This window comes from Dioscorea cayenensis, chromosome 5 (assembly GCF_009730915.1).
Source record: "Dioscorea cayenensis subsp. rotundata cultivar TDr96_F1 chromosome 5, TDr96_F1_v2_PseudoChromosome.rev07_lg8_w22 25.fasta, whole genome shotgun sequence".
Taxonomy (NCBI): domain Eukaryota; kingdom Viridiplantae; phylum Streptophyta; class Magnoliopsida; order Dioscoreales; family Dioscoreaceae; genus Dioscorea; species Dioscorea cayenensis.
This window is the reverse complement of record NC_052475.1, coordinates 12,696,099-12,716,190: the sequence shown is the minus strand read 5'-3', so window position 1 is coordinate 12,716,190 and position 20,092 is coordinate 12,696,099. Positions and strand designations below refer to the sequence as shown.

Below are 20,092 nucleotides of genomic sequence, written 5' to 3'. Positions count from 1 at the left end.
GTTTAGGAACCGTAACCAGCGGTTCCTGAACCGTGGCCATGTCTACCTGTGAGACCACTTGGAAGTACATTCTTGATATTATGTAAAGCCCTCCCTGATATAATAAACCCATGTGTGTCCCCATCCATGTGCCCCCACATGCTTTGCCTATAGACACTACTGCGGAGCGGAAGGGAAGAGGTTTTCACGGGACAACACCAGTGCTGTGACCTTCATTGGCTGGGATATTTTTTTTTGCTCTTTTGACCATAAAATAAATAAATAAATAAATAAATAAATATATATAAAAAGAGCGATGTCATAAAAAATTGTTCTTTCCTTTATCTTTAGCTTGTGGCAGAGAGACAGACAAAGAGAGAGAGAGAGAGAGAGAGAGAGAGAGAGATGAAGAATGGAAGCGAGGAAGCTAAGGTGGAGAGGAAGACAGTAGAAAAGAATAGACGAATTCACATGAAGCATTTGTGCTTCAAGCTCTCAAAGCTCATACCCAAGGAGGACAAAAAAAGCTCCATGGTATGTGCTTGTTTGTCTCTAATCAATCTCTCTCTCACTCCCTTTGCCAGCCAGCAATTTTGTTTCATTCTGTTCATTTTCTTCAGTAGAGGTAGAGAAAACAAAATGAGATGGTGTCATATGAAAGATTAATAATGTTCTTTTTGTTCCTTGGTGTTGGCCAATTCCATTTCATGTCTCAAATTAACACTAGAGAGAATCAAATAAGAAATTTGAAACCACTGAAATTGCTTCATGACAAGCTAGTGACACTAATTATTTCTATTTTGATAAGCTCAAAACCACCTGAAGTTGGATAGTTTATGTTCTATACATGGAATTTTAAATTACTTTCTTGAGTGACTTTTTTCTACTCAAGTAACCACTAACCAGCCTTTGGATCACTACGCAGAAAACATGACACATCCCCCCCCCCTTCTCGGAAGTAGCCCTTTGATGTCCCACTGACTTTTGACTTTCAGAAACTTAAATAAAACATGTGCACAAAATTATTGAAGATTCCCTTTCCAGCCTTTATTATTTATGTTCATAAACGACAAATACATGTCATGTCATGTCATGTCGAATTTTTTTTTTTAGTTTTTATCATGTCATATTCGCATATAACTATCATTTTGAAGCTAAGGTAACTTTTTCCTCCGGCTACAAATTATAAAAAAATTATTTATTTTTTCTCTGTAATTCTTTTTGCATGGAGGTTTTTTTTTTTCCTTATCTTTCTTAATTCAAATCTAGAGCCAACTTAATTTTGTGGATTTTTGGGGGTTCTTTTTAAAATTTTTGCATTTACATACCTCTAAAAAGCTCTACTGTTATCGGTATACTTCTATAAAAATAATATTTATGTTTATCTCACAAAAAACGGAAATTACTGCATATATCCCTCCAGATGTTGAGATTATTATAATACAAAGTTAATCATGATTAACTATTTACTAGACCATAAAAAATGTCTTAATTACTTTAGTAACAATCCATTAGGCTATATAAACTTATAATGATCTTTTTAATTTATAAATAAATATAACTAGTGAAGATCAAAACTTAAGGGCATACATGTGAATCCATAATTATTTTCTTCCTGTTCTTAATTTGTTTTTCCGTTTTATGTTGTTAAACCTTTTTTTTACATATATATGCATAATATGACTAGCGTTGGGGGCTATATAAACAAATTTGTTTTTCAGGACACATACACAAAATATATCTTTAATTAATATTTATGCACGATTTTCCTTTTCTTTTTGCTCTGTAGAGCGGATGCCCCTGATACAATTGCATAGGTTACATTCAACTGAGTTTTCTTTTTCTCTTATTATCCTTTTCCTCTGCCATTTCCATTTACAATTTTGAAAGAAAAGAGATTAAAATATAATTAAAAACAAATATTTTCAATCTATTGGCCGTCTATATGGAACTATTCCTTTTGCTAATTGCTACTATTATGTTGCACCTAGGCAACCTTTCCATATATATACAGTTGTGTCATGTATTCCTGTCTCATCATTTATTTGCAATCATTCTATCTAATACAGCAATGTTGTCCATATGTAAATTTGTATTGCGCAGATGGACCCAGAAATTTTTTTAGGGTCCAAATAATAAAAATTTCAATATTTAATCTTAACAAAAACTAATTTAATTCATTGACATTAGAGATAGATGATGAGATTTCAACATTAGGGATAAAAGATGAAGTTTCATCATCAGAGGTTGATGATGGTTTATCTTCAAGGTTTCTCTTGAAATATGCATAAGTAGTTGATCGCTTAAACCAATTAGTCATAATTTATGAATAAAAAATATAAAAGAATTTATTACCAATATAAATTATTGAATAAATTATAAAACTTACATCAGAATATAAATTGGTCAAAGAAAGAAAAAAACTTTTATCAACAAGCAAAAATTTAGTGATACTGTTCTATTGTATAGGACCTAGTTTGTAAAAAGTTAGGGGGCTATGCCTCTCTTTTGCCCTGCTTGTCTCCCTCTTTCCCTGCATTGATGCTTAATCAATGTCCAATCACTATCTTAGGGTGGCAAACTCGTTTTGTGTTTGATAAGGTTGTTAAATATATAAGAGAGTTACCTATTGTATTTGGAGTCTTTTATTGTGTGTTGATATTGTTGGAATTTGCAGTACACTCAAGCTAATAATTTTTGAAGTTATATAAATATTAATTTGAGTTAAAATATGATATAGTTTGAGTATACTATGTATTCTAAGGTTAGTGTACGTGATTAATTTATTTGGATCTTTATAAGACCTAATTTGTATGATCTATCTCTCTGCATACAGTATCATGTATGTTAATTGTGGGAGTGGTAGTCTAGTGTGTTTCGTGTGGGTGCATGTTCCCAATCCCATTAGGGTATTGAAAGTTTGCCTCACTAAATATATGCATGCTCCATATATTAGTGTATGGATAATGAATATTATATTATTATTATTATTATTATTATTATTATTATTATTATTATTTTTTTTATTTTTTTTGAAAGCACAAACTATTATCTTTGGAGGGTTGAGATGGAATTGGTATTGTGATTTCAATATTTGTGGGATCTTATTCAAAAAGACGATGTCGCACAATAAAAATAGAGCAAAAATGGATTACAAGCTATAAAAAAAAAATAATAGCGCACTTTTACAAATCATCCAAGATGTTGAAGTATCATAACAATTAAAATAGTACGCTTGTAAATCCACATATGCATGATATAGAATTAGTTGAATATTATTTTGGGGGAATGACTTTGATATTAAATCAAATAAAACTAATTGAAGATGATATAAAGATTCATGAATTTTTTAAGGATTCTTCACACTATAACTAAAAAATAATAGCATATGAGCGTTGATTACGACAAAGATCAAAAGGGTTGACTGCACAAACAATAAAGCCCCTATTAGTACTCTTGAAAACCCAATCAATAAATAAATAAAAAAAATATCAAGCTTTTAGTCGTGCACAAGGTCCTCAGTATGGTTGAACACAATTAATGGCAATTAGTGAAAGGGAAAAATAATTTTTTCTTATGGACATGAATGAGGTAAAGGAAGAGATAAAAACTGTGAAATATGGAAGAATAATATCTTTAATCTTTAATGTTATTATTGTAATTAAAGATTTGGCAATTACAAGCATATAGGCAAGAATGAACAAAGAGATGAAAGCAATTAACATGCTAAAATTGAAGGACTTTTGATAGTAGAGATAAATTTGAGAATGCTATGTTACTCACCTGCAATGTAGTAGTAAAAAGATCAACAAAATGTCTGGTTTCTATAATCAAGTTACATCAATCATATGTGATCCCAGAAAGAATTGTTTCTAATGTAGAAAGTGTTGTTCCCGACATTACATGATATTATCATGATTGAAGCTAATGTTAAAAAATATCTCAAAAATCTCTGTTATGGGCAAATATCACATTCATATTATAATAGAAGTGGCTCTAAATTCTAGGTCATATATTGCTGATGTTTATTATATTTGTGGTCTTCACCAAAATCTTCTTTGCAAAATGAGTTGCTGTTTGAGCGAGGTTATGATATATAGATTAATAGTAGAATTTGTATTATTAGAGATCACCAATGTAAAATTAATTACAAAGGTAAAAAGATTTTGTAGTCCTTTTTTTCTTCTTTGTATGTCAAGGATGCTAGTTCTTTTCCTAGTTCTTCAATTCCATTTAAGATTTTAAGTTTGTCAGGTTTATTGTATTGTGAGCTTATCTGGTGAGGTAGTCTGTTTAGTTGATTAGTTAGCTGCAAAAAACCTTGATATCAACGACTTATTAAGGTATGTGAAGTTTCTCACATTAAGTGCTTGTTCCCTTATTAATATACATGACTAAGAAGTTACTAGTTTTCCCCCTTTTGTTTTTCGGTCATTTGACCACTAGAATCTTAAGAGTTTATTAACTCTAAACTAATTCAAGGTGAGGTTACTGGAGCGTGTTATGAGGGTAGATCTCTCACACGTGGGGTTTTCTACATCCACAAGGATTCTAACTTGAATCACTTGCTTAAATGGCCCTAAGTCTCTAACCACTTGGACCAGCCCTCGTCCTCGTCCATCTATGTTTTTGCTTCTAATAGATACTTTATATAGTTTTGTTCTAACGCACTTGAGTAATTCTCCTATAATTCTTTATGTTCAGTGCCTTCTCCCCTTATAATGTCAACCCAATTTATCAACCAAATTTATATCCTTTATTGTTGCTAAGTTATTGGAACTAGAGTTTTATTTGTGGTCAATAATTTGGTATCACAAACAGCCCAATTTTTTTTATAAATTCTAAAGTTCTAGGTGTTTTTATTTTCCAAAAATGTAATGACGTAATTACTCACTATTTTACAATGTTTGGTTAGTGGCACTAAGAAAATCATGTTTACACTAGCTAGCACCACTGCTGATCAAAATGCTTCTTATTTTACAATGATTATGAGATTTAAACCTCTTATATATGATTTTAATGCATTGCAGCAAGCATCTACAGCATCAAATGACTTGGACCAAGCTGCATGTTACATAAAGAAGTTGAAAGAGAGGATTGAAAACTTGAAGCAAAAGAAGAACGCAACAATAAAGACTGAAGAACTTAACAATGAAAATAATGGTGCAAAGATGATAGAACTTAATAGATTGCCTCTGATTGAAATAAAGGAACTGGGTTCTGTCCTTGAAGTGGTTCTGATTAGTGAGCTGGAAAAACCCCTTCATTTTTCACAAGGTCATTTCCGTTCTTGAGGAAGAAGGTGCTGTAGTCATTAATGGCAGCTTCTCTGTTGTTGGTGACAAGATTTATCATACAATTCATACCCAAGTACTTGTAATGTTTTATGATTTTTTTTTTTCTTTTTTCCATCAAACACGTTCTGCTGGTGTAAATGTAAGTTTATGAGTGATATTTTGTGATGTCGCAGGCTGATGGTTTGCCAAGTGGTTTTGAGGCTTCCACATTATCTCAGAGAATCAAAGAATTGGTTTTGTGAGCTGCTGACTATTCAGCAGCAAGAGGAGCCATTCTATGCATGATCAACTTGTCTGGTAGCAATTGTAAGAAGGATGTCTAATTAAATGTGATTGAACTTAGGGCAAGTGAAAATTGTTTAGGTATCCTGCAATATTGTATTTATGGTCTTTTTAGATGATAGATTTGTGCTCTAAGCGTTTGTAATCTTATTGTAATCTGAATTGATGTTAATACATTTAAAAAAAAAAAACGCTTCTTTTTCACTTATTATTTGTCTGTTTATTTGAAGAACACACCTCTTTATTAAATCTTATCCATTGGTTTTTTTCCCATCATATTCATCGGCTTTACAGGATTAATATGTCTAAATGAGGGGTTTTGATGTATTGAGATGGTGGTAATTTGTTTGTTGTTTTAAATCCTATTTGAGAATTGGATGACAAGTACGTAATAATAGATCCTCATATTGATGATTATTAATAGGGGATGTCTGGGAGCATTGATTTCTATGCTATGTTTGATATGCGCTGAAGGCAAATCCTGGTTTATTGTTCATTTGTTGTGACCATCGTCCTCAGAGCAATATCATAGTCAAGTTTTGTTTGAATCTGTTGGTCTTTGAAATTTTATTGGGTAATTAGGTGTGGGTGTAGAGTGTTGGGACGTAGTGGCTCAGGTCCATAGTCCCACATCGCCTGTGAGACAAATTCTCTCTAGCTTCATATACCTTTACCAAACCTTCCCCACAACTGCAGTTATGATCTTGGGTCCCACATCCGTTGTGGGCCCAGGGGGGTGTTGGGACGTAGTGGCTCAGGTCCATAGTCCCATATCACCTGTGAGACCAATTCTCTCTAGCTTCATATACCCTTACCAAACCTTCCCCACAACTGCAGTTATGGAGAAGTTAGGGTGGTGAGTCCCTATGTAACATAGAGAACTAAATCATTTTAAGGGGAGGAGAATATTGTGGAACCCCACCTTTTATTAATTCTTAGTTTTTTATTTTGTTATTTTGTTATTTTATTTTTCTTTTTAAAGTTACGAAGTTTCTTTCTCTCTTATCTTCATCTGCCTCTGAATCTCGATGATTTGATCCTATTCCCCCCAATCGACGAGTTTGTGATCATCCAAACTTATTACTATTATTATTATTATTATTATTATTATTATTATTATTAAATGTGGGATGTATCTTGTTAGGAGGTATATTTATGCTAGAGAATTTTTTTTTAGTTCCATGAGCTTCTTCATTATCTGGATGCCCATTAATTCGGATTGTTCTTACATAGCTTGGCTAGTAGCCTACGGTTAATTGCTTTATGATTTCTCTGGAGCTCCTAGCCTTTGCGTCTTGTAACTAAATGATTTCCTTCCTCACATCTCATTTGCGATAGGAGCTTGTTATGCCCCGAACCTGGCTCACCAGGCCCAGTGCACTGACAAACGGCCACACACCAACCAAGCCGAGGCCCAGTAGGCATGCAAGACCTAAAAACCTGTTCTCAACAAAACACAAAACATCTAACAGAGAGAGAAACTAAAAACGAGAATAGAGCTCGATACAAAAAGAACAAACTAAATGTTTGCACAGTCAATACAAGTTTATTTAAATAAAACCTATACCAACAACAAACGGGACTTATTACATGCTTATAAGATTAACGGTGGCTCAACGATCCCTGCTAAGCTATCCGTCACTGATCTCTACTCTTGATTTGAAAAAAAAATATCAACAAAATTTATGAGCTTGACAGCCCAGTAAGCACCCACTAAAAATATAGGGATCACTTATCAAAAATCATAATTTAACAATTTGCAAAACCAACAACACAAATTTAATTCACATAACATAGATGTCAAAAATTAACCATATAGGTCCCCCAAACAACTATTGCCAAAACAAAATCGCAAAATTCATATATTTACCCTCGGTGACCCGAGGCAAAATTATCAAAAGCCAGATTTTTACCCTCGGTGACACGAACCAAAATTATCAAAGGCCGATATTCTTCACCGACGGCAAGCGGTGGGAAACTATAGTTTCTATAACAAAATACGTGTCGACACGGTCAGTGTTTAACCCCCAGTGACAGGGTTGTTGCATAGTTAGTTGGGGACTAGTTTCTATATCAAAGTACCTTATGTTCACAAAACAATGAACTAACAAAATTCAAAACAAGCAAATTACAAGAATTTACAGTAACATGATCCCATTTTTTGTCATATCAAAATAAACCAATTAATAGAATCCATACATTAACAGATAATCAAAATAATAATATTTGTTAAACAAAATTTAAATAAAATACCCAAAATCAGAAAATAGAAAATCTGAATTTAAATAAGAATTTAACAATAAAGTTTAAATATAGTATCTGAAATTCACAAGTTATACTATTTGAATAAAACAAATGAATTACAACTTTGAAATTCAAAATTTAAACTATAATTTAAACAAATGAATAAAAAACAAAATCAGGAATGATATGATCCGGATTTCAAACGTAGTACATAATAATTCAAAAATTTAAGTAAACTAACATTTAAATAATTTCCAGATCTCTTAGTTTAAAACGTCTTTAATCCAAAATATTTTAAATAACTAAATGATAAATTCGAAATTAATTATACTTGAAAGGATAAAGTCAGATTCAGAACAGTAATCTAATTTTATAAAATGAATAATTAAAATGATTAAATTCATAAATTTAGTTAGTGTCAAATAACGTATATACATAGCATAATTTATATGTGGGATACTTACCTGATATTCGTTAAATCCCTAAAAATCCAAATTGACTCCCACATAACTCTCCACAAAAGAACCTATAGACAAAAAATCAGTTCAATAACCCTAACTTTACAAGTTAACTAGGATTTTTGGATTTTAAGTATAACACCTATTCTTATAAAGGATTAAGAAATAAATATTATTGAATAACATAAGACCTCAATTAAAACACTGCACCTCCTAACCCAAACAGGACAGTGCAACAAGAAGATAATTAAATTGCTAAAACATTACTAATTAACCCTTGAAGGATAAAATATACATCAACTTAGCCTCCATGTAAATAAGGATTTATAAAAAAAATGAAACATGACCAGGCCGAAACATAGAGAACTAAAGCTTGCATGAATTCACTGCACCACGCATGTAACACAAGCAAGTTTAACATTCTAGTAACATGCTTTCAATACATTAGCATTAAAAACTATAAAGCCATATTTAACAGAAGAACTTAAAAGAACAAGAAGAACCTACATACAGAGAACCTCTAACATACAACACCAACAACACCCCACACTGCCTAACAAGACAACCACAAGGCACAAAAAAAAAACAGATGATAGCCTAACCTTGAATTTGGAAGTCGCTGGGATCCTCGTTTGACAATTGGGAACAAGAGAACCTCTCGATTCTCCCACCACAACGCTATAGAGATGATAGGGAGAAGACTACGAAGTTATCCCTTTTATTAAAATTTAAAAGATCGCGCAGGTGGGAGGTTACCTAAAATGTGGGTGGATAGTTATGAGAGGATAAGATAAAATTTTGAAAGAAACTAATTAAATTAACTTTAAAAAGATAAACAGGAAGATAATTTAAAAGAGTGGGGTCCAAGGAGCTCTTGCAGCAAAATATCTCCATCTCAAGGATGTCTTTATCGCTGTTAATATATATGTTCCTTGAACTCTTTTTATATATAATAGGGCAACATTATAATACACAATAATGAGAGTTAAATGTTAGTTTGACCCTTTTTGTATTATGCCCTTCAGAATTTCATAATTTCAATTCCTTTTGGAATGACTTCCTAAACTAGGCAATCATCATGTGAAAACTTGGAAATTTTCTATCTCTGAAATTTTTTAAAATTTTGTGGATTAGAGAAATTAATAGGTTATTACCAATTTTAGGGCATACTAGAGAAACTTGATTTCACTTGAATCTATGTTACTTTAGGAGTTAATCAGGTACGAAACACCATATAAATTTATGTATATATATGTATATAATTTGTTATTATATGTGAGAAAATATTGTTTATGTATTTGTTAAATTCTTCTTTTAAAATTACTTATATAAAATTTTTCTTTCATTGAATCATAAATTCCTTCATCAATTTAATTATGTTGGTTAATAATTGAAATATTAAGTTTATTATTTTTTAAAATATAATTTAATTATTTATATTGAAATGGGATCATATGAATGTTAGTATTTTTGTCCAATGGATTACTTTGTAAATCCTTAGTTTGAAATTTGGATATTTTGCTTGATTTTAGAACAATAAAGTTATTTTAACATAAAAGCTTTAGTCTTCAATTAACTATGCATTAACCTTCTTAATGGGAGTTAAACAATAACCATGTCGACATGAAATTTTAAAATAGTGACTATAGTTCATAAGCATATATTTATGCTCTATTTAATATCATTTTGTACATTTATTCAGCGTGTATTAGATTATTTTTATGGAAGACGGTGCTAAACATGGTGAAAATTATATTCTCAAGTGCGGGGCAATGCTAAAGGACTAGAGAAAGCGCCAAAAGAAGCAATCAAGAGTTAAAACAAAGAAAATGGAGCTTTCTCGACATCAGCAACTGAAGAACATGGCAGACAAAACCACTTACGAGCATCTTACGGCGTGTTTATGGCCGTAAGACTCAGACCAAGAACCCTGGGGCATACTTATGGCCGTAAGGGTGGTCGTAAGCGCAATTTAGAGAAGATTATGGCCCAATGCTTACGGTCGTAAGCTGGGCCGTAACACCAATATAGAAGACCTTATATGTGGCTCATAAGGCAAGTGACCCATTATATCTAGCTCTTTATAGCCTCATTCTTATGTTTGTAAGCAGCTCATAAGTACCTAAGTATAAAAGATTTTGACGAGGGTTTTAAGGCAATCTTTTGAGGGCCAAGCTTTAGGAAAGAGGGGAAAGTTTTCTCCAGATCATGGAGGGCAAATCATCAAGGAGAGAGTGCTTATCCACCTTGGATGATGAAGATTAGAGCCATTGAGGAGCACCTTACTGGAGTCTATGAATGAAAAGGGGGAAGTTCTTTGGTGCAATAGAAGAGGGGGTTTTAATGCATTCAATGATTCTTGTTATCTCTTGTGGATTGTATGATTGTTCTCCCTTGATGGAGAATTAATTTTGTAGGTATTTGCGCATATATAAACTCTAGGGTTAGATTTGATTAATATTGGTTGCAGATCTTTCATGCTTTATTTTGGTTTCTAGTTGTAATCCTTTACTTTTGAATATAATCATGTGTTCTTATTGTCTTGAATGCTATTAAGGTGAAAACCCTAGTTTCATGTTTAATGTGCTTGTGTGACACGTTGAGAGACCCACTTAGCATAGGCAAGCTGCGATTGAAGGGGATTTGTGAGTAAGCCAAGAAAGAGGGTACTTTGGAATCGAGAGTTTCCTACCACAATCCTTCCTAGTGATTTGACAATTAATTTTGTACTCTTTGCAATCATAAGGAGTAGATCTAGAGAGACATCTCATTTCTACTTTGTTTGGGATTAGGGGCGATCACTTCTAGAGAAGGGTTGTCTACAATTTGAATTCTTGTTGATTCTTGTTAAGATTTTATGGAGTGCATTGCTATCGTGGGGTTGTCTATATCAGCATCGTATTGGATCAATTATTATTCATCTTGAGAAAGGGGATAGTGTACTTTAGGATTTCTCTCAGTTTAAATGAGATTGCTAACTTACAACCTTTGTTCTAGACTTACAAAACCCTAGAGGAAATCTATGCCCGAGCATCTCGTTTCCCTCGGTTGTTTAACCGTATTTGCCTTACTGCTTTTGATTTATGTTTCCTTTTTATTTATTGCTTTCACATCATATAATTTTGAGTAGACTAATTTTTAGGTGAAGGACGAGTACAAGTAGACACTATTTTTCCTTGAGGATTAATACCTTGCTCTTCAACACACTTTATTACAAGATCAACATGTACACTTGGCTCTCTATCAATAGTTTCACACCATTCGGTTGGTGAAACAATAATAGTCTCTAATAGTTTAACTCAAGACATTAAGGGTATACTTGTAACCTATGAACCTCTGAACCTCTGACTCGGGTCACTGAATTTAAACAAATGATCTTTGATATTTTGTTTTGGCATAGTAATTGGGAGACATATATTTTGATAATTTGATCAGTTCTATATTATATTTTTGTTGAATCAATGCTCATAATCTTGTTGTTAAAATTTTTAGATCACGAGTAAGTAGTTCAGTATGCAACTTAGTTGGCTAGCGAGAGCTTGTGTTTTTAAAAAAATTTGAGTTGTCATTCTATCTTGTGTTATAATTTGGATTCAATATTATCCTCTTTATATTTGATCTTTTTTATATTCAACTTGTATTTGAAGTTCGTAATTTTGAAATTTATTTTTTTTTATTGTGAAATAAGTTATGAGGTTTTGCATGCCTACAAGGTCCACCACCCTGTGGGTATGCCACAATTTATCTACCCACCAGGCTAGGTAGACTAGGTTTGGAGCGTTACATTATTTATTCAATTTTGTAAAAAATAGATGTTTAACAGGTTGAAATTACTCATGTATCCTCTAAAGGCACTGTTTTTATGTATTAGTCGACTATATTAGTAAGATATATAATAGGTTACTACTTTATATAATTTCCTTGCATTTAGGGGTAATCTTTTCTTGAGATGTCCTATATATTTTGTTAGATCCAAACCACAACCATGCTGGTTCATAAAAAATTAGCGTGTAATCATTGACATGAATCCATTGGTATGTAAGGTTAGAAAATCTAATAAACCAGCTAGTAACCACATCAATGTCAAAGATTTAAATTACATTTCAATCATGGTTAAATAAACTTCATATTCTCCACATGATTACACCTCTAAATTATCTAATAAAGAGATTCATTCTTATGTAAAGCTTTCTCTAGGTAAGTGACTCTATTTTTGCATAAGAACATCATGTTTTGTGCCTTTGCCTTTACTTAAATAATGTTTTCAAATCCTAATGAATATTAGTCTACCTACCATGTTCAGATAATTGAAACATGGAAGATTCAAGCAGAGGTTTATTTATGATGTTACAGTATGGCTGTCTTCTTTGTCAATATAAACTAGAAAACCTTGAAGTAGTGGGCATATACCATTATATATTGATATGTTCAAATATTGAATCCAGGGTTTTCCTGCAAGTTCTTAACTACCTCCACTCAAGGTACTATCTTGGAGGAATACAAGGTCAGGTCAGGATAAGGGCTGGCTGAACATATGACTCAAAAGAGAAGTGAGATGATACCTGATACACTTAATTCGCATTGTGGTTGTGCGATGATATCAAACATTAATTTAAGGCATAGATGTGGATTATAGAGAATTAATTAATTAATTAAGTGTTTTGTAGTTAATTACTGTTAGTATGAGAGCATATTTGACTGACCTTTGTCACTGTGCTATCAGGTAAGTAATGGTTTTAGCTTATAGTTTGGCACTGTGTAGCATGAGTCTGACAGTAACAATGTAACATAAGTTCATTCACCCAAATGAGTTGAGGACACTAGAGGACAGTAACATGGGGTCAATTCAGAAGCCATTCAATTTTTGCTATCCTCCCTGAACACTAGTCTACGTTGAGCGTAGATAAGCACTTAAAAGACCAACAACCTGTTGTCTCTTAGGTCAGAAAAACATTCACAGAGCTCCGAAACATGTCTCACAGAGATAACATGCTTCTCAGCCACTTAGATGACAGATAACTTACAGGGGAACAAAAAGAGCATCAAACAAATAAAGCACTTGATTATACAATCTCATTTTTGAGCATTAACAAAGAGTAGCTTGAGCTTACAAGTGGGGGATGCTAGCCTGATGGTGGTGTTATTGCTGGTGCTTGATTGTGATGCATGATGGTGGTGTTGTTGCTGGAGATGGTGGCGGCGATGGGGGCGGAGAGTCGGCGTGAGGGTGGTGTTGTTGCTGGGGATGGTGGTGAAAAGTGAAAAACTTTGCCCTAAAATTTGGGGGGAGTGAAAAGTGAAAAGTGATAATTTGGACTAAATAAGAACTTGGGCCATGGGTTGGATTTGATCTAGGGATTTGGGTTCTAATTAATGTGGGGTTGGATATAATACGTAGGACCTTTTGTAACTTTGCATAGTTTGATGAGTCATCCCATGGTCCTAATAAACAAATTAGGGTCATTTTTATTTTTATTTAAGATTTTGGTTTTATTTATTTATTTAATTTCGCAGTACATCATTATCATTTTTATTTATTAATTGATTTTTTAATTGTATAAATAACTGATTTGATATATATAATATATTTAAAAATATTATTTTATGGAAAAATTTTGGTAGGATTTTATATGTCTTGGGTTATATTGGATTTGTTTTTTGTTTTTTTAATTATTTTTTTGATAAACTACTAAGTTAAAAAAGATAATTGAAATTATTTTGGCATGTCCTTTTGGACTAAAGTGTATTATTTGCACTTTAAATTTTTTGGTAACCAGCATGCCTTGTTGGAGTAGATGCACTTGATTTTTTTTTATTAAACCATAACTAGTGGTGATGATATATATGTCGCTTAAAGAATATATATATATATATATATATATATATGAAAAAAATTATATTTTTCAAAATTAAAAATGGATGCTTTTTTTATTTACATATATTTTTGTTAAATTTATAGTTTTGGTTATACACCATCATAAATTACTTGTGTTTGTTTATAAAGGTTTGTGGTGAGAAATAAAATAAAAAATCTAATTTAATTTTTTTAAGAGTAAAATGAGATTTAATTTGGTTTTCTTAATAATTCTCAAAAACATAAAGTATATACAGTTAGCAGTGAGTTATACAAGAATATGACAAAATACGATTTCTATTTTCACTGATTCAATAATGATTGAACATATTAAGGAAAATATGGAAATAGTTATGGGACTAATAACCAAATTTAATAATTAATTATGAAAATACTCAAGTGATTATTATTTTAATGTATATATTTAAATTTATCAATTTTTGAAAAAATGAAATAACTTAGTATTCTATATTATCATTAATTAAATTTAGAATATCTTACTAGGTATATTTTATATATATCAAAAGACGGTATTGTAAGGCATCATCATTATATCCAAATTTTGACAAATTACTAACTCTAAAAATTATATAATATAAGCAAAAAAAAATTAAAATCCGTAGCAACATTATTACAATTCTATTGCAACTTTGTAATGTCATAAGTCCATTGAAAGTATTGTTACAAATTTAGAATGGAACTTTGCAATGGAATCATTCTGTTGCAAATTCTTGTTTCAAAATTGTAATGCCTTTGTATACATTATCAGTCCGTTGCAAATTCATTGCAAAATTTTTCCCGCGTATTTCCCTCCATATTTTTCTAACGGAAATTTATGTCATTGCCAATCCGTTGCAAACCTATCCCAAAGTAAGTTGCAAATTCATTTCAAAATCACTCTCACTACTTTTGGAACAAATTTTTTAACTCGTTGCAAAAGCAATTGCAAATATTAAATGACATTCCAAAGCTGTTCCAAGTCTGTTGCAATTTTTCAACATAATTCATCAGTTGCAAATATCTATTTCAAATCTGTAATATTTTTGTAGTGCACCAGTAACTCTCTTCCGAAGGGATGCGATGTCAAAGGCCGTAGAACCACTCCAAAGACCGAGCCAAAGCCTCTCCAAACCTTAGCTATAAGAGCCTCCAAAGATGGGGGAAAAATGAGAAAAGGATCACCCAAAACGTCTGAAATCGTGGTATTTATAGGGGCTGGAATCGGGCATCCACAAGGGCATGTGGAATTTTCACATGCCTGTGTGAATTTCCAGAAATTGGTTTCCTACGTAGTATAAACAGTAATTTTGCTACAATGATTTGCTACAGTACTACTTCATTACTTCGCCAAGAATACTCTCGAATCCACACTTTTCATCGAGGCCACATGAATGGGCACACATCCATGCTGTAGATCGCGTTGCATTTTCAATAAAATCACATTGATGAAGATCTTGCTAGTATTGCACAAGTTGGAACACATGAATGTGACAGCCTTTTTGGCCCTCCAAATTATGTATTCGCTTGAACACAATGGAAGTTGACACCCAACCACGTGTCTTTGAGAACAACTAGTGTCTTTACATTTGCTCACTCCAAGACTTCATCAACAAATGCATCCACGATCTACTTTTGGTTCCTTTCTTCCACAATTGTCTCCACAACCCTGAATGCACAAAAGAAACACACACACACACACACACACACACACACACACACACACACACACACACACACACACACACACGAATAAGTGATAAAATCTGAGAAATGTAATGCTCAATGTAAGAAAAGAATACTTCGTATTACTTATACACAAGAACTTATCAACCATGTGCATCTGTGACTATTCTCTTAGCACGCTATCTCATGCGTAAGTTCATGGGCATGGGGAGAGATACACGCCCATGTTCACTTGCCCATGTGCTTGAGAAGAGAAAGGGGCTCCCTTTTATCTTCATCTTTATCTTTACCCATTCTTCTTGCACTATTTGGCAGTTATCCCTCGCGGTTTCACTTGATTTTTCTCCTCTTAAACCCTTGCTCACCATTACCTATCCATGAGCTTCTTTGAATTTATTCACTCATTCTCTTTATCTTTTTGTTCCATTCTTTTGGTAAAATTGTTTCATAGGACATTGAATTTAGTTTGGAACTTAGATCTGGAGATTTAAATGCAAATGTGTATATCAACTTTAGGGGTTTTGAACAACATGAGCACGTGGGGAGATACATGGGCTTGTTCTTGCCCTTGTAACTCCCCATTTTAGAGATGAAGATAACTTGTACATGGACACTGCTAGAGATACACGGATGTGTCCTCTCCTATGTAGATCTCTATTTATCAGGCTTTAGAAGAAAAATTAGGGTACACGATCCCAACTCGAGATACACGGGGTGTTTCTACCCTTGTAACTCTTAGGTTGGAGATCCTTTCACTAAACACAGGAGGTACATGGCACTAGTTAGATATACATAGTGGTGTACCTGCTAGTGTATATCTCTGCCTGAGAGTTTTGATAGTAGGGGAGCTTGTAAAAAAACCAATTCTTTGTTAGATATACACGGTGGTGCACCTGCTAGTTTATATCTCTACCCTTGTAAAAAATCTCAATTATAAAAAACATTTGTGCTTATGAATAACCAATTCTTTGTTAGTAGGGGAGCTTGTTGAGTTGAGTCATACACACATGGAATTTTTTGAATAGGGTATGTTTATACTTGTTGCAATAAATTATGAATGTATTTTAATTGTCATTTACAACTCACACTTGAGACTTTAAGCTTTTGAAAGCTTGAGATCAGGCACTTGCCATTCTTATCATCTTTTTGTTTAAGGACAAGAAAAAGCTTAAGTGAGGGGTTATTTGATATGTTCTATATTATACATATTATATCGATCATTATTAGAACTTAAATGGTCCTCAAAGGTGTTTTTATTGGATAATTAATACTTATTTTGTTTCATTATTGCTTATAGGGCAAAAGAAGCACAATAAAAGCCAAAGGAAGGAAATCTGGAGCAAAACGGTGCCAAAAGCAACAAATAGAGAGTTACAAGGGTATCCTATGTACATTTCTGATAGTGAGCAATCCAGAGAAATTCAAGGATACTATATACATGATTTTTCACTCTTTGAGTAGAGTCCTACTGAGAAAGACACGACTGTGTAGATGAAGTATACACCCATCTACACTTAGGAAGTTGTAGATCATGATCCAGAGGAGAACACGAGTAGATGCAAAGTTCAAGGTTATGCAACTCTAGAGCTAAAGTGATGATCTATCTAGAAAGTTACATGGCTAGATGAAGTGATACATGATCGTGTACAACTAATTGTGTACCCCCAAAGAGCGAACTCTTGATCCATTCAAAGAGATACAAGGGGGAAGATACATGGGCTTGACTTGCTCATATATTGGTCAGACTTTTGGGGATATAAATAGAAGACTAAAAAAGCTATTTAAGATCTAATTTTGACCTAATTTTGGGGCAAAAGTATGGAGGATTGATAACTAGGGTTTGGAGGAGTTCAAAGCATCAGTGAGGAGATTGAAGGAGTCACAAAGTTACAATCCAATGGCAACGGTATTGGCTCACATCTAGTCTAACCTTGAATCATTGAGATGGGGTTTCATTTCCATGGCTTGGGCTTTTGAGCTTTATTTCCATTGCTTACATATGAACATTGGCCCCATGGAAGGCTAACTTCATTGACTATCCTGATTGATATAGCTTGGGATAACTTTATTTTGATATTGCCTTTTAATATAGATTACCTTTGGCTTTTTGGTTCATCTATGTATCTTTTGTGTTGATCTAGCATAAGTAGAGTATCTATTTCTTATTGATTTCATGATTGAGATTGAGATATTCATTATGAAATATCATCCATAGATGAAGGGAATTAAAAGTGCACGCTACAGATACGCTACATGTGATTTCTCCAGATTGGGGTCGAGTAGTGAGAGCTCTGATTCCTTATAGGGATTTCCTAGATCTTTATGTACTTGTGTGAAAGTAGTTTTAGAAAAAATTCACTTCTACCAAAATATGGGATTAGGCATCGAGGAGTCTTGAGGGAGAACTTGGTGTATATTTGAAATCCCTCCGTCGAACAAAGCTTTGGTTTATCTATATTGAATTGCAATTATATTAATTTTGAAATCCCTAGGTGAAATCATCTCCGAGCACCATTTTTATCCATTATCCCTTGTTGTTATTATGCTTGATTTGGTCTTTTATTTGAATTTGTGTTTTGAGATTTAATTTTGATCATTTATTGTTAGTTAGATAACAGAGATAGAATTAGAAATAGTATCATGTAGTCCTTATAGGTTTGACCATGCTTCTGAGCATATTATTACTTTGATCGGCACATACACTTGCATGTGTCCTCATATATTCTAATAAGTATCTGAATGGTATTAAGGTTGATTACCTTGAGAAAGGGATTGACTAATTAAAAAATCCATTTATGAATTCTGGCTATAATTCAAAGTGTGTTAATGTAGTCATAAGGATTTCTATATCAACTTTATATAGGACTAGGTACTAATCATCTTGAGAATAAGATTAGTGTACTATAGGAATTCTCTCTGTCCTGTCCATATTGCTTATTTGTATTGATCCTCATCCAATACTTACTCTTAATCTTAATAAGAGTCTATACCTGAGTACCTTCCTTTTCATCCTCTGTTTACTTTCAATTGCTAGTATCATTAGTTGAATTTCTCTATTTTAATTGCTTTTAGCTTCCATCTAGCACTATTTCAATTAGGGTAGATAATAGTGTGAATAGGCATTACTAGTATAATAATGTGAATAGGCATTACTAGTAAATCCGAGTTCCTCATAGACTGATAACCTTCCTTTCACGCACACTATATTACTTGATCAGCACATCGACTTATGTTTAGTGGTGACATTAGTCCCCATAAACCATTTTCCTAGAGTGCTATGTTAAAGTTCTCCAAATTTAGTATTCCCCACCTCTCTTGGTCTCTTGTTTTACATAGCTTTTTCTAACTCACATGCCAATGAGAGGGACCGAAGTGTACCTGCTGCTCTTGTAATAAAGTGTGTTGAAGAGTAAGGTATTGATCCTAAGGGAGAATAGAGTCTACTAGTGCTAGCCGTCAAACTGAAATCTAGCCTACTTGAAAATGTATGATGTGAAAAGCAAATACTAAAAAGTAAACAAAAAATCAAGGTATTAATAGCAAATGTAGTCAAACAAGCAAGGGAAATAGGATGCTTAGACATAGACTCCCTCTATAGTTTTGTAAGTCCAAGACAAATGTTGTAAGTTTAACAATCCTAATTGAACTAAGGGAAATACTAAAGTATACTATCCCCTTTCTTAAGATGAATAATAACTGATTTAATATAGTTTTGATACAAACAACCCCACACTCACAATACACTCTATGAAATCTTAACATGAATCGATAAGGATTCAAAGTGTACACGCCCCTTCTCTCAAAGTTATCTCCCATAATCCCATTAAAAGTATAAATGAGATCTCTCTCTAGATCTACTCTCCATTACAAAGAGTACGGAATTGCTGGTCAATTCGCTAGGAAGGATTATGGGAGGAGAACTCTTGATTCCAAAGTACCCTATCTCTAAGCTTACTCAAAAATCCTATCTAATTATGGCTTGCCTATGCTAGGTGGGTCTCTCGACTAGTCACACAATCACATCAAATATGAACCTAGGGCTTTCATCTCGATAGCATTCAAGACAATAAGAGCATGTGATTGAATTCAAAATCAAAGAATTGCTATTAGAAATCAATATAAATCATGAAGGGGTCTACAACCAATGTCAATTAAATCTAACCCTAGAATAAATCAATGGCCAAATACCTATAAAATTAGTTTTCCATTAAGGGAGAACAATCATACAATTCACAAGAGACAACAAGAATTATTGAAATCATTAAATCCTACTTTTTTATTATGTCTTTTGAGAT

At 32.9% G+C, this 20,092-nt stretch overlaps 1 pseudogene; it reads left to right on the top strand.

Moving 5' to 3' along the window:
- Positions 1 to 304: 304 nt before the first annotated feature.
- LOC120259995 lies at positions 305 to 5,518 on the top strand (annotated as a pseudogene).
- The last annotated feature ends 14,574 nt before the right edge of the window (positions 5,519 to 20,092 follow it).